Source organism: Onychomys torridus, chromosome 10, assembly GCF_903995425.1.
Source record: "Onychomys torridus chromosome 10, mOncTor1.1, whole genome shotgun sequence".
In the NCBI taxonomy this organism is placed as follows: domain Eukaryota; kingdom Metazoa; phylum Chordata; class Mammalia; order Rodentia; family Cricetidae; genus Onychomys; species Onychomys torridus.
In genome coordinates, this window is record NC_050452.1 from 13409118 (window position 1) to 13424722 (window position 15605).

The following is a 15605-nucleotide window of genomic DNA, read 5'->3' on the forward strand; positions in this document are numbered from 1 at the left end:
CACCTGACATTGTTTGGGTGACCACGAAACTGACACTAGATAGCCAAAGGACATAGGGTAAAGCAAAAATACTATTCTAAAAACAGAAACAAGCAAACAAACAAAAGCAATAAAATGACTCCTAACACCATTCTGCTATACTCATAAACCAGAGCTTTGCTCGGCCATCATCAGAGAAGTTTCCTCCTGCAGCATATGCAAACAAGTACAGAGACCCACAGCCAGACATTCTCCTGGGACTGAGAGACCATGGAACACCCAGCCCTAAACAGGATGTCCCCTTCAAATTCCTCTCCTCAGGGCTCAGGGAATCCTGTGTAAGAGGAGATAGAAAGAGTATAAAAGCTAGAGGCATTGGAGGACACCAAGAAAACAAGGCTGTCTGAGTCAGCATGATCAGGGTTCATACGCACTCAGAGAGACTGAGGCAGCTTGCACACGGCCCTCACAGGTCTACCCCAGGTCCTTTGTTCACATGTTACAACTTCTAGTTTAGTGTTTTTGTAGGATTCCTGAGTGTATGAATGAGTAGGTCTCTATTTCTTATGCCTCCTCTTGGGTTCTCTTCCTTCTGTTTCTATGTTTTGTCTAATTCCAATGTGTTAGGTTTTGTTTTATCTTATATTATTTTATATTATCACTTGGAAGTCTGTTTTTTTTTTTAAATGAGAAACAGGAAGGAAGTGGATCTGAATAGGAAGGGAGGTGAGAAGGAACTGGGAGAAGAGGGAGAGGAAACCATAATCAGGATATATTATGTGAGAAACAAAAAATCTATTTTCAATAAGAGGAAAAATAAAAAGAAACAAAGACTGAATTAGTGGTTGCCAAAGCTTTGGATAAGTGAGAGGAAAGACAAGGGTGGGGTTATGACAGCAGACCAAGAACCTTTTGTGTCAGTGGAATTGTTTGTTCGGTATCTTGCCTGTGGTGGTACATCCTCAAATCTAGTACAGAATTAAAGACAACCAACCAAACACACAAGTGTATAAGCAAAACTTGAGAAACCTTTCCAGATGTGTGGATTGCAGCAATGTCTGGTTTTTGGTTGAGATACTGTACGACTGTTTAATAATTTATTACCATTGGTAAACCAAAGGGTCAAAAACACATCACTGTGTTGTTTCTTTTCTTTTCTTTTTTATTTTCCAAGACAGGGTTTCTCTGTGTAGCTTTGGCTGTCTTGGAACTCACTCTGTAGAATAGGCTGGCCTCAAACAACTCTGCCTCTCTAGTGCTGGGATTAAAGGCATGTGCCACCACTGTTCAGCCACTGTATTGTTTCTTATGACTCCATGTGAATCTGTAATTATTTCAATAAATTTCTCTATAAAGTAGAGATGCAAAGCATCATGGTAATTGCCAGGGTATAAAGTTGGTAATGAAACTTTGACAGGTCCAAAGTCATGTTTCAATAGCTTTAGTCCTACCAATATTTTTAATCTGCTGAACTACTTTGCCACATTTTATCAGCCCAAGTTTTATAAGTATAAAGTAATGTAATGTGGTAAGGAAATTTTCAGAAGGCTATTCAACTATCCAAGATGATGATGTCATCTTATCACCATAATGCTGGTTAAGAGTTGAGAAGACCATCCCCACTTCTCTGAAAGGGTTAGAGGATGCTTAGAATGCAGTGATGTCTTGAAACACACTGTACATCCTAACTTGGGGACTCAAAAGACCCTTAATTCTCTCTGTGTCCACACATGTATGTAGGTGCTTGTACATGTATGTGCATCTAGAGACAAGAGGTCCACATAAGGTGTCTTTCTCAATCACTTCACCTTATTTTTTTATATGGAGTCTCTCAGTTACAGAACCCAGAGCTCACCTTTGACTAGAGTGGCTGAACAAAAGCCCCCAAACCCCCAGGATCCTCCCATCTATACTTCCCAGTAGTGGAATTAAGTACACATGCAGCTATAACTCACTTCTTATGTGGGTCCTGGAGATCTGAACTATAGTCCTTATACTTGTGGGGGGAAAAACTGAGCCACTTCTCAGCCCTAGTTTATATTCTTAAATAATTCTATGTCCAAGGTGAATTTTGTGAAAAACAGATTCCTAAGTTTTCCCTTTAGATTTGCATCAAATTCTGGAATTTTTTTCATCTAATAATAAAATGAGAAATCCAGCACATTCTAACCTACCTGAAATTACCTATCAGAGTGAACTTGTGAGTTTATTAACTAACAAATTCTTTTGAGACCAGTTGCTTTGTTCAGGCCAGGGTCTAACTTTTGTTCTGATGACACAATGGGTTTTATAGAAAGCTGTTTCGATACTCGAAGGTCTGGGTCAAGTTCCTTTATGGTTGGAGGGAGAGAAAGAAGCTGTGAAAGTATAAAGCTTCCAGTTCTCCTTCTCCAATCACAACTCATCAAAGAGCCTTCTGCACAAGGAGATCAAAGTCTTCACAGAGGAGAAGTTGAAAGCCTCGGCTGCTGTAATTCTGGGGCAGAGGTGCTTGGATCTAAATGAGTCCTAACTGTGGGTTTGGGGGGACCCTGCAATGTAGAAATGTAAACACAGATGTCGGGCCTTTCATCCTCACTGTGTAAACATACCAGCTGCCAAGGGAAGAGAGAGAAACCCTTCAGAATTGCCTGCATTTTTTTGCCATCTAGAGCATAAAAATTGGCTTCACGCTTGAATTTGCACCAGCAACGCAAAGCACTGTTGACCAGAGGAGGGGCTGAACGATGAAGCCAGACATCCCCTGGCTGAGTGGCTTTTCTTTCTAGGACACATCCTGAGATTGCCATTCTCTAGCACACGTGTCTGTTTCAGAAGAAAATAGATGTGGTGGCAGAGCCCTTTGGCCAAATCACCTCCTCATGGATGGAGCTCCTCAAAAGCATGCATCCATCTGCTTAGAGTTCACTGAGACTCATACTCCAGATTTAGGGAAAATGGAAGACTCAAGCTCTTTTGAATCTTTGTAGGAAAACTAAATGGTTTCCAGTACAAGAGGATATGATTATTCCAGTCCATGAATACTTGGAGGGCCAAAACTGACTTAGCCACACCCAAACCACATCAGATCCTTTCTCACACTATAAATTTAAAAAAAAAAAATGAAAAAGAAACCATGAAAGGAACTGTTTCTGAAGAGTAAATTAAATGTGCAAGAAAAATATAATGGGAAATATATTTCTAAATAAAACATTTTAGTCCACGGAGAAATGTGTCTTCAATTACATCTCAAGCTAGCATGCCAACTTGCACATGCGAGTAAGTCCTGTCATTTCTACAGAGCCTCAGTTCCAGCTGGCCCAGAGAGAAGTACCAGAAGCAAATAATTTTCATTAGTGAAGAGATTTTCTCAAAATATTATACTACTCAAAGACCTACCAGCAGTGGTTATGCTTGTTCTGTATTGACAACATACATCACACCCAAATGACAAAGTGAATCAGAAACTAAAAAGCAGTTCTTGCAAAGTGTGGGCATAGTAGACAGAAGCCACCATGGCACAGGGTACACTGTTTATAACAAAATGTATCACTTAACAAATGGCCTATGTGGCATATTGTAAGAGATTTCCATCAGGGACTTTTCTAGCATTTTCTTATTAAGAACAGGTCAGCTAGCTTGGCTGTACATTATAGAACAGCAAATGGGTTCAGGATTAAGTGCTTCATGGGTATTAGGAATTTTACCTACTGCCATTTGCCTTATAAAATACTATTTTCTGTTGTCAGGATATAAACTAAAGTAATGTACAGTATACTGCCAAATTGTCCCCTGCTATTTAAGCTTGTTAGATGCACACTCTTGGAGCAAGGCAGGCCTTCTCACCCCAGGCTCCAGCATGTTCAAGTCCTCTCCAAAGTCTCCAATCAGTGAAGATGATGCCCCCGCCCCCAACTCTGTGACAGGGCAGAAAGAGTACAGCCAACATCCCAAGGCTAAGACCCCAGTGTGTCCTTGAGAATAGTTATAAAGTAAACAATTTCCAAAAGAGTTACCATTGTTTATCCCATGCTATAAAATTCCTGTAGTGGTTACAGGATGCCAGAAGTTCAGCTATGGGCAGTATCTTGTACTCATTACCAGGTGAGTTCAAGGAGGCTGTCCATAAATCCATTGATAGTTAAATAGATCACAAAAATCCATTTGCATGCTCTCTTTCCATTTGTTTATACTCCTTCCTTTGTATATGCTTGTGAGGGGGCATTCATGCATGATGGTACACATGTGCGTGTCCATGCCGAAATGGAGCACAGGCATGGTGATTAGAGGACAAACTGTGATGTCAGTTCTCAGGTGCCTTCCTTCTTTCTTTTGAGGCAAGGTCTTTCATTACCCTGGACTTCATCACTAGGGTACAGTGCTCTGCATGGTTCCTAGAACAACACACATTAACTCAGGACTTCACCTATTCCCTACAATAGAGTCTCTAATCAGTACTAATGTGTGAAAAGAGAGGACTCAAGAGGCCCTATAAAATACCCAGTACAACAGCCATTTAAACTCAGAGGACCTCTAAAACACCCAAGCCTGCAGCCATTTAGTGGACCTCCAGCCTTACGCTTCTCCATCCTGAATGTATAAAGCTGTTCCTTCCCTTTCTCCATGACATGGACTTCTGTCTTTCCTAGTTGCTCAATTGTTTGTTTGTTTATTAACCACCATTGCAAAATTCTTGTTCACATATTTATGTGTCATTCAAATGAGGTGAAATGACTATTCACAGGTTTGGTGCCATCTGAATGCTGTGAAATGTCTGTCAATGAGGTGTCAGCCACTTGTCCCATACTGTAGTGATGTATTGTGAACTCTAATAAACTTGCCCGGGGAACAGAGGACAGAGCCAGTCACTAGATTAGACATAGAGGCCAGACAGTGGTGGCACATACCCTTAATCCTATCACTCAGGAGGCAGAAATCTGTCTGGATTCAAGGCCACACTGGAAACAGCCAAGCAGTGGTGGCACACACATTGAATCCCAGTACTGGGAAGCACACACATGCCTTTAATCCCAGGAAGTGATGTCTGGGCAGAGAAAGGTATATAAGGCATGAGAAAACAGGAACTCACTCTCTTGAGGCTGAAGATTTCATAGAGGTAAGAATGTGGCTAGCTTGTTCTGTTTCTCTGATCTTTCAGCTTTCACCCCAACATCTGGCTCTGGTTTTTGTTGTTGTTGTTGTTGTTTTTGTTTGTTTGTTTGTTTGTTTATTAATAAGGTCTTTTAAGATTCATGTTATACCATACTTCCCCTCTCTGCCAAGCTGCTGGTGTTGACCAGTAAGGGTTTACAACCCTGAAGCTTCTGTCCACACTTCTACAGTTTCCCTAGCTCCTGGAATTGACAGGTAAGCAGTGCCTAGACCATCATCCCCAGATCCACATCCCTAATCAAACTAACTCCAAATATGAAAATCTCACCACAGAAACAAAGAAACTCCAAGACAACATGTATCCTCTAAACTTGATGAATTCTATAATAAAAGATCCCAATGAGAACAATCTTGAAAAATTTCCAGACATAGAATTCAAAATAAGAAGTATATAATTGGTGAGGTGGCTTGGAGTTTGCCATCACTTTCTAGTTTTGCAGAGGACCTGGGTTTGGTTCTCAGCACCCATATGACAGTCAACAGCTATCTATAACTTTATTTTCAGGGGACTCAGTGCCTCTCTTCTGACATCAGCAGGCTTCTGTTAGTGTGTGTGTGTGTGTGTGTGTGTGTGTGTGTGTGTGTACGCACACACACACAGACACACACACACAGACACACACACACATACACACACATGCAAACAAAGTATCTAAGAAAAGGATTATAAATATGTCCAAATGAAGAAGACCTAAAACAAAGTGATGAATAAAATAAGGAAGTCAATATAAGTAAAAAAATGAAATTCAATAAAGAGATAGATTTGCTAAAGATAAGCCAAACTGAGATAAAACTGGAAATTAAAACTTTAAAACGTCAAATAAAAATCTCACCTCTCACCAGAAAGCCTCATGAACAGAATATATTATGTGGGAAACAATATTGTGGCTGGAAGAGAAGGTAGAGGTATTGGTTCACTCAGTAGATCAAGAATAAATTTACAAAAGTCCATGATCAGAACATGGAAGAGCTCTGGAACACCATGAAAAGACCTAACCTTTGTATTATGGACACAGAAGAAGAAGGATGTAAAGGCAGAGACAATGTTTTCAATATCAGAGAACTGTTTTATATGTGGATGAAGAGATGCCCATCTAGGTATAAGAAGCATACAGGATTCCAGAAAAGTAACTTTCCATAGCATCTTATAGTTAAAACATTAAAAACACAGAATAAAGAAAGGGCATTGAACTCTACAAGAAAGAAAGGCCGTTACTTATAAAGGCAAGTCCATTAGAATAACACCTGATCATTCAGAAACTTTTGAAGGCTGAAGGGCCTGGAAATGTGTATTCCAAGTTCTGAAAGACCACAACTGTCAACCAAGACCATTATACCCAACAAAGCTATCTGTTAGAAGTGAGGGAGAAATAAAGCAAATTGAAGGAGTTTAAGACCACCAAGCCAGCTCTACACAGCACACTGGAAGGAACATTTCACTCTTAAGAGAAGCACAAACTAAGCCAAAAACTCACAGGGAATATATGAACAATTACAGCATAACCCATCAAAAGAGGTCAAATATAACAACACAGAATAAATAAATGGCCAGACATTGGTGACGCACACCGCTTTTAATCCTAGCACCCAGGGAGGCAGAGGCCGGCAAATCTCTGTGAGTTAGAGTCTACAGAGTTTATCCCAGGACAGCCAGAGCTACACTGAGAAACCCTGTCTCAAACCACCACCCCCAATAAAGAATCAACAAATGACAGGAATTAACACATTTTAATAACTCCAAATATTAATAATCTCTATTTATCAAATGAAAAGATAGACTAGCAGATTGAATCAGAAAACAGATTCACCGTTTGCTGCTTCCAAGAAATGTACCTTACTATTAATAATAGGCACTAACTTAGGGTAAAAGGAAATAAAAGGTACTCCCAACAAACTGAGAACTAAAAATCAAGCAGGTATAGCTATTTAAATATTTAACAAAAGGAACTTCAAATAAAACTAGCCAAAAACAATGAGGAAGTTCACTTCATACTCCTCAACAAAACAATACACCAGGAGTACATTGTAATTCTAAAATTATACTCACATAACATTCCAAATTTCATTAAAATATTTTCTATGTGATACAACAGATTAATTCCCAAAACAGTGCTGGTAAGGAACTAATACTCAACACTCACCAATAGATAGGTCACCTGGACAAGAACTAAACTCAAACACTGGAGCTAAGGACACCATAAGTCAAGAAGACAGCAGAATCGAAAGCATATTCCACTCAAACACCAACTTGACAAAGTCTTCTCAGCACCCTGTGGAACTTCCTCCAACTGTCCAAAACATTGAGACACAAAGAAAGTGAATATAGGAAAATTAAGACAAATATATAAAATAATGGACTGTAATAGAAGACCCAAAAATGAATCCACACAGCTACAGGCATCTAATTTGGACAAAGGTGTTAAAAGCACACATTGAGCAAAGGACAGCATTTTTAATTAATGGTGCTAGAAAAGACTTGGCTTCTACATTTTGAAGAATGAAGCTAGATCTATCACCCTACACAAAAATCAATTGAAAATGGTGCAAAGCCTATGATATAAGAAATGAAACCTGCTGGGGTGGCGGTGGTGCACACCTTTAATCCCAGCACTTGGGAAGCAGTGGCAGGCAGGTCTCTGAGTTCAAGGTCTACAGAGTGAGTTCCAGGACAGCCAAGGCTACACAGAGAAACTCTGTCTCAAAAGAACAAACAAACAAACAAACAAAAAACCCCACAACAACATCAACAACAAAGATGTAGACTTAAACAAGGAATTTCTGAGAAGAATTATAATAGCACAGGAAATAATCTGTGGAGTTGGCAACTGGGAATATGCAAAATTGAAAAGTTTCTTTATAATAAATGCATCTGTCACCAGAGGGGAGAGATCGCATACAGAATGGGAAAAAAAAATCTTGTCCCGCTACAAATCAAACAGGAGACTAAGATACAAAATATACACACGGAACTGCAAAAATAAATACCAAAAAAAGAAATAATCTAGTGAGCAAAAGACTAATTTATTGAACAGGCAATTCTCAAAAGAAAAATCAATGGCCAATAAGTACTTGAAAAAATATTCAAGTCCTTACCCATCAGGGAAATGCCTGCCATCAGAATATATATGATCATGAAATGAACTCAGAAGGTTGTATTTGTACATGTATTCACACACACACACACACACACACACACACACACACACACACACTATGATATTTATGGCTATAAAATATGTATATATGCTATGTATATACATATATGTCCTAAGGGTTCTAAGTCAACATGCCACAGATACACTTAAAATACTGTTTATTACTGCATTTATTCATGACCAGGAAATGGAACAAGCCTATGTCAACCAACAAATGAATGGATAAGGAAAACATGATACACAATAAAATTTTATTCATCTGTGAAGAAAAATGAAATCATGAAAGGATTTTCAGAAAAAAAATGGAAATCACTGTTATGTAATGAAGCAAACCTCAGAAAGATGAATATCACATTTTCTTTTATTTGAGGAGCCTACTTTTAAAACTGTGTATGTGATGTGTGTGTGTGTGTGTGTGTGTGTGTGTGTGTGTGTAAATCATGGAATAGAAATGGTATCATGAGAATGACAGAAGATACATTAAGGGATATGGGAAAAGGAGAAGAAATGAAGCACTGTAGGCAGAAAACCAGGCAGAGGTAGACATGGGACAGGGAAGGGCAATGCAGGAAAAGGGTGAATTAGAACAGGTGAAATGACACATATGTGTGGACATGCCATCATGAAACTCATTTCTTTGTGTGTTAAATTTCATAATTCATAAGACATAAAATTTTAAAGAGAAAGAAAACAAGTTGATGGGTTAGAGCTTTCTAAAGTTATCTCCTGCAAAGAGCATGGAGGAACACACATGGCTGTTGAATGGGTAGTAGACAGTATACTTAATCTTTATGCCCATTGGCTGTAATCTAGTGGAATGCCACCATATTGACCAGTGCAAGTAACAGTCTCTGATAAGGGAGCTCTGGGATTTTAAGTGCCTGGTGATTTCTCTGTCTTTTTCTGGGTGTGCACAGTATTTCAGTGTATTCTTTTTTTCTTAGTCTTCCAGTTTTCCACATCATTTTTTTTTCTGTGCTTCATTCCAAACACATATTTTTGGCACATTTCAGAAAGAGTTACCTTGTGGTTAGCTAAAGCTATCCAGTTAAGACTGTTATTTTGATGGTTTATTATTAATTGCTGGAAAGTTTTATATTTCAAATCAATAAGTTTTTTTTTAATTTTCTGTGCCCCAAATATGTCACAAAGTTTTGTTGTGTTTAAATAATAACTATGTGTTTAAACTATGGTTTAAAATAATCCTGATGCAAGAAGCTTTTGTTAACTGTTTAAACTGAATTTAATTTCCTTCAGCGTTCACTTGTAGTTCCATATGTCTTCCTACACTGTATCCTATGATAAAGGCAAGTTCCCCAAGGGATGCTGTGCTTGCCCCTGCTAGAAGCCTGCAAGCACAGCAACCTGAAGCTCCTTTAAGCCAACATTGTTCTTTGGAATTTGGTTTTGGTTTGGATAGTATAAGTTGTGTCCATTCGGGTTCCTGTGGTTTGGGGGTTTTGCATTAAATTATTATTTCTCCAGGTGACCTTTGTCTTCTGTTTAGAGCTAAGATTCTTTCCTTACAGTGTTTTGAAGGAAAGGCACAGAGGTGATGAATGTTTATTTTTAGTACACTTGTAGGGAGACTCTGGTACCCACGGTAATCCTATGATTGTCATCCGGGTGGAAACTCAAGTTCATGGAGCTTGGTGTTCAGCATTTCAGGGAAAAGATGTCTTTGGTGTTGTTTCTGCTTCTGAGCTTCTGTTTTATTTACTTTGAGGCTTAACTGGTTTCTTCACTGAAATACATTTTTTTAAAATGAGAATTTTAAAAACACCCTATTCAGTATCTCTTGTTTCCAGTGAGATGAGTGGGCCACATGGATGTTTCATCCACTTTCCTGCAGGCAAAGGTCATTCCAATGTATGCTCCGTTTTTTGTTTTGTTTCATCTTTTTGTACACTGTGAAGATGTATCTTTGCCAAGGCACCTACTGACTGGTTTAATAAAAGAGCTGAATGCCAATAGCTAGGCAGGAAGAGGTTAGGCGGAAGAGCCAAACTGAGAGGACCAGGGGGAAAAGAAGGGCAGAGTCACAGGGAGTCACCAGGAGATGGGGAGAGAAGAAAGATAAACATGAAAAAAGATATCAACACATGGTAGTGAATAGATAAGAAGTATTGGTTTGTTTAAGTTGAAAGAGTTAGTAAGCAACAAGCCTAAGCCATCAGCCAAGCATTTATAGTTAATATTAAAAGTCTGTGTGTTGGGGAGCTGGTAATCCTGACAAAAAACTCTGCCTATGTGTATGTGTGTTAGTATAAAATTTTTTCTAAGAAACTTTCCTAGCCCCTGCTTTCCTATGTGTTGTTATTTATTAAAAAGTACTCTCATTTTAGTGTTTACCACACAACATTGAAGTTTCCAATTTGTCCAGTCCTAGTTTTGAGAGAGGAAGGCTCATGCATATCTCATTATTGTCTATACCCTCAGTGATAATTATAATGGTTTCTGATGTTTAAGTGAATTAAATAGTCACTGGATTCATGAACAAACACATAATTTAACCTCTTCCTTGTTTGCTTTATGTTTCTTTGAATTGCTCTTAGATATTTCCTGTGATTGGTTGACTTATATTAACTCATTTTTAGTCTGGCTGAGTATTAGGATGGTTTAGCCTTATGAAATCATAAGAGAAATGAACTTGGTACACATTAAATAAGAGTAAATATGCTTATTATGTACTTCTGTCATCAACAACTTGCCTTTAAATCATAGCATAATTATTATTTAATTTTCAGGTAATCTTTGAAGTATTTTATAAATATTGATGTAACTGGTGATTTGAAGCTTCAATTATATGGCTAGATACTTTAGAAGAATCTGCAAAAACAATTAAGTAGTACTTTCCATGATAAATCTCTATCTCATTGTTCATTAGAGACCCCAGGAACAATGTCCCCAAGCTGGAATGATGCTTACCCTTCGATGTGGCCCACTGTCTATCAAGGGACATACACTGTTTTCACCCTCTATAGTGGGCCAGGCTTGTTGCCAGTTTCTGTACTTTTTGTGGCTTGTCCTCATGCATGTCAGGCTTCCAGTTTCCTCTTTAATTACCACAGTGGAAGATACGGTTAGGAAAGATCAAGGCAGCCATTTCAATTGTCTTCTGGATAACACTGTTTACAAAGGCTTACAGGCCACAATGTTCTGATTAAACACTTAATTAGGCATAATAAAAATATTGCCAGTTTTAAATAATTGATTCACTCATTAGCTTAATATGCTAATGACAGAGCATTGTGAATAGGAAATGGAATAAAATTTAGCCTCTGAGAAAAATGGGTTGAAATTAGATTTTTACGCAAAGATTTCTTGAAGTAAATTGCCAGCTTCCAATAGATAGGAGCCATCTCACCACTGTTTCAGTCACTGCTTGGCCTTCTAGTGGTTAAACTGTTTACAAATAAAAGTGCTCAAGCTTGACCTCCCTGTGTATTTACTTTGGAAATAGCGTTTAGACCACAGGACTTAACTGAAAGTCTTCTGCACTCAAAGCAGGGTGGTCTCTGTCCAGATTGCAACTGTACAGAGCAAATGAAATGCTTAGTATACATATATTTCATTTAACATTTTCCCCCTCATAGTACAGATTTTTTATTAAGAGATTTTTCTATTCGTTTTACATATCAACCACAGATTCCGCTGTCCTCCCTCCTCCCATCCCCCAGCCTTCCCCTCCAACCCCCCCTCCCCCATTACCACCTCCTCCAAGGCAGTCTCCCATGGGGAGTCAGCAGAGCCTGGTACATTCAGTTGAGGCAGGTCCAAGCATTTTTTTTTAGCACAGAGTAGCATAGTGAATTACCAAACACCCAGCACTCAGTTTACTCACAAACAATTCTGGCTTTAGCCATGCCTTCCTCACACATTTTTAATCAAATTATATATTGTGTCATTTCATATGTAAGTATTTTACTACATATTCCTGAAACATAATGAATCATAAAAATATAGCTTAAAGTTATCACATCTTAAAAATTAATAATATTCAATAAATAACAATCTAATCTATAGTCCTGTTTCATGTGAGCAATTATCTTGCAAATGTCATAAATTTTAAATGTGTTAAAATTCATTGTTTGAATTAATATGCAAATGATACCCAAATATTACATTTTACTCACAATTCTTTAAATCTCTCTTAACCTGAGAACTGCTCTTGTATACAAGGTTTCTGCTGAAACTAGATGTGCCTGATAGAATTATTAAAGTCTAGATATTGATGGCTCTATCCTTCTGGGATCTGAATCTAGAAACATCATCGGATCTAGGTACTGATGGCATTTTGAGCCACAAGTCAAGAAGACATATTAGCTATTTTCCCATGTTTTATACACATATATCAAACATGCTTTGGGCGTTCTAAGCTGTGCCAGATTATGCTGAACTTTTAATAAGGAAACCACTCAAGTGAAGTGCATTGATGTGGCAAGGCATCTTTTTCAACCTAATACAAGTTCACTTCTTCAGTTTAAACAAAGAAAGTTGCCTGGGCATTGGTCCAAAAGCACAGGCAGTGTTCTATCATTGGCAAGGATTGTAGACATATGTTCATATTACTTTAACCAAAACAATTGTCTGCATTACTGAATCTTCATTACATATTTATTCTTATCCATTCCATTACCCAACTGCCCACCCAAGCCCTGCCTCTCTCCTGTTGCCTCCCCATAAAAGCACTTGTTCTTCCAGAGCTCCTGTACTTCATAACCTCTCCCCCACCTTGAGAGCTCTTCTTTCCTTCTCAGTAATGTCCCTTTAATTTCAACACACACACACACACACACACACACACACACACACACACACACACATCTGAGGTTTATGCATGAGGGAAAGTACGTCTATGTCTTTCTGAATCTGGCTTTGCTTTTCTTGGTCAACACACTTTATCTCACACTCCTGGGATTTGCATGAACATAGCAGACTAACATGGTCTCAAAAGAAGCTCTCTATTTTCTTCTCTAATCTTAAACACTGTTCACGAGTACCATTAGTTTCCCTACAGCATACTCACTCCCTTGCTACATTAGTGATTTACAAAGAGTTAAAATTTGTCCACTTTTACATTCATCTAATAGCATTCCTCCCCAACTCTTAATAGAGTAAATAAACCTACAAATATGTTGCATATAACACTGCAAATTATATTATGTCTCCTTTTTTTTTTCTCTAAAGAATCCTCTCTACATATTACAAATTCTAACGTCCTCTCTAACAACCCCATCTCTGTCAGATACTCAAGTAAGTATGATATGGTCTCTGCATACAAGTTGATCATGGCTAAATCAACATCACAGAGAATCAATTCTCCAACTTACTACAAAATTGAATTCTATTGATAAATGTTAGTTGACCATTTATAAAGTACTACATAGTAACAGCACATGGCCCTACATAATCAATATGATATTTACAAACCAATATTTGCCTTTGAAATCACTACTATAAGGCCAGGTGGTGGTGGTGCATGCCTTTAATACAGCACTCGGGAGGCAGAGCCAGGCAGATCTCTGTGAGTTCAAGGCCAGCCTGGTCTTCACACTGAGGTCCAGAACAGGCACAAAAACTATACAGAGAAACTCTGTCTTGAAAAACAAAAACAAACAAAAAAAACCCACTAACTACTATAGTTTAAATAACTAAGTATGCATATTTGAAAGGATGACTAAAACTCAGAATTATGACTGCACACAAAATATTAATGAGACAGCAGATACTGTGGAGATACAAGAAGAAAGGCTGCACTTAGAGGAAAAGACCTTAGAACTCAGGCTTCTAGGCCTAGGTAGAGTTTTTGGTGGAGAAGGTGTTACCTATTGTCAGATATGACTCACTTTAATATCTCTATGACTTGGTTCATTTAGAATACTAATAAAAGACACTTTAAACTGGAGACTAGGAGGAGCAGAGATCTGTTTTTTCACAGATCTTGAGCCTGGAAAGTCCAAGATCAAGGTATCAGAAGATTCATTGTCTGATAAGGGTCTAGTTGTTGTTGTTCAGAAATGTTTTTTTCTTGCTCAGTTCTCACATTGCAGAAGGAGCAAACACAGTTTCTGGGGCATCCATTAAAAGCAACTAGAACTGCAGACGATTATTCTACCCTTTATAGTAGGTGAAGTTTCTCTGTGTCCTGGCAGCCACGCCCAAGTAACCATTTAGAGACTTATTATTAATTGTAAATGACTGGCTGATAGTTTAGGCTTGTTACATTTTAAATTAATCTGTATTTCTTATCTACCCTCTGCCATGTGGCAGTACCTTATTTCAACATGGTACATTCATCTTGTTTTTCTCTGTGTCTCTTGCAACTCCCCCGACTCTGCCCTTCTTCCTAGCATCCGCTATGTCCGTTGTCCCACCTATACCCCCTACCTAGCTATTGGCCGGTCAGCTCTTTTATTAAACCTATCAGAAGGCACCTTGGCAAAGACACATCTCTACAGTGTACAAAAAGACTATTCCTTAACAACCACAGATGAATACTCTACCCTAGTGGAGTGGATGAGTACTCTACCCTCATCTATATCTACCTCACCACCCAGTCAGTCTCTTCTCAGGAACCCATCTAATGATGTCATCTTTGGGATTAGAGTTTCAAAAGAGGAGGTATAGGCAGACATCAGCATTCAGTTCACTCGGGTGCACTTCTAAGAATAACAACATCTGACAATAAATATGAAGATGACATTAGTGACTGTGCTAACAATGACAACAGGTATGAGGAGCACACAAGCACTGCTGACATGTGACATTATAGCAATACAATATACATGGTACATAGGACTATAGTACAATGATTTGATATAGTTTTTTATTGGGTATAGCTTTATTATTATTATTATTATTATTATTATTATTATTATTATTATTATGTGTTTTAATTTTATACATCAGCCATGGGTTCCCCTGTCCTCCCCCCTCACACCCCCACCCTCACCTTCCCCCCAGCCCATCCCCTCCATTCCCATGTCCTCCAGGACCAAGACACCCTTGGGGATTCATTTAAACCTGGTGGATTCAGTACAGGCAGGTCCTGTACCCTCCTTCCAGACTGAGCAAAGTGTCCATGTGTAAGTCCAAGGTTCCAAACAGCCAGCTCATGCACTAAGGACAGGTCCTGGTCCCACAGACTGTGTGCCTCCCAAACAATTCAAGCTATTCAATTGTCTCACTTATCTAGAGGGCCTGATCCAGCAGGGGGCTCCTCAGTCGTTGGTTCATAATTCATGTGCTTCCATTCGATTGGCTATTTGACCCTGTGCTTTTTGCAATCTTGGATTCAACAATTCATGCTCTTGCAGT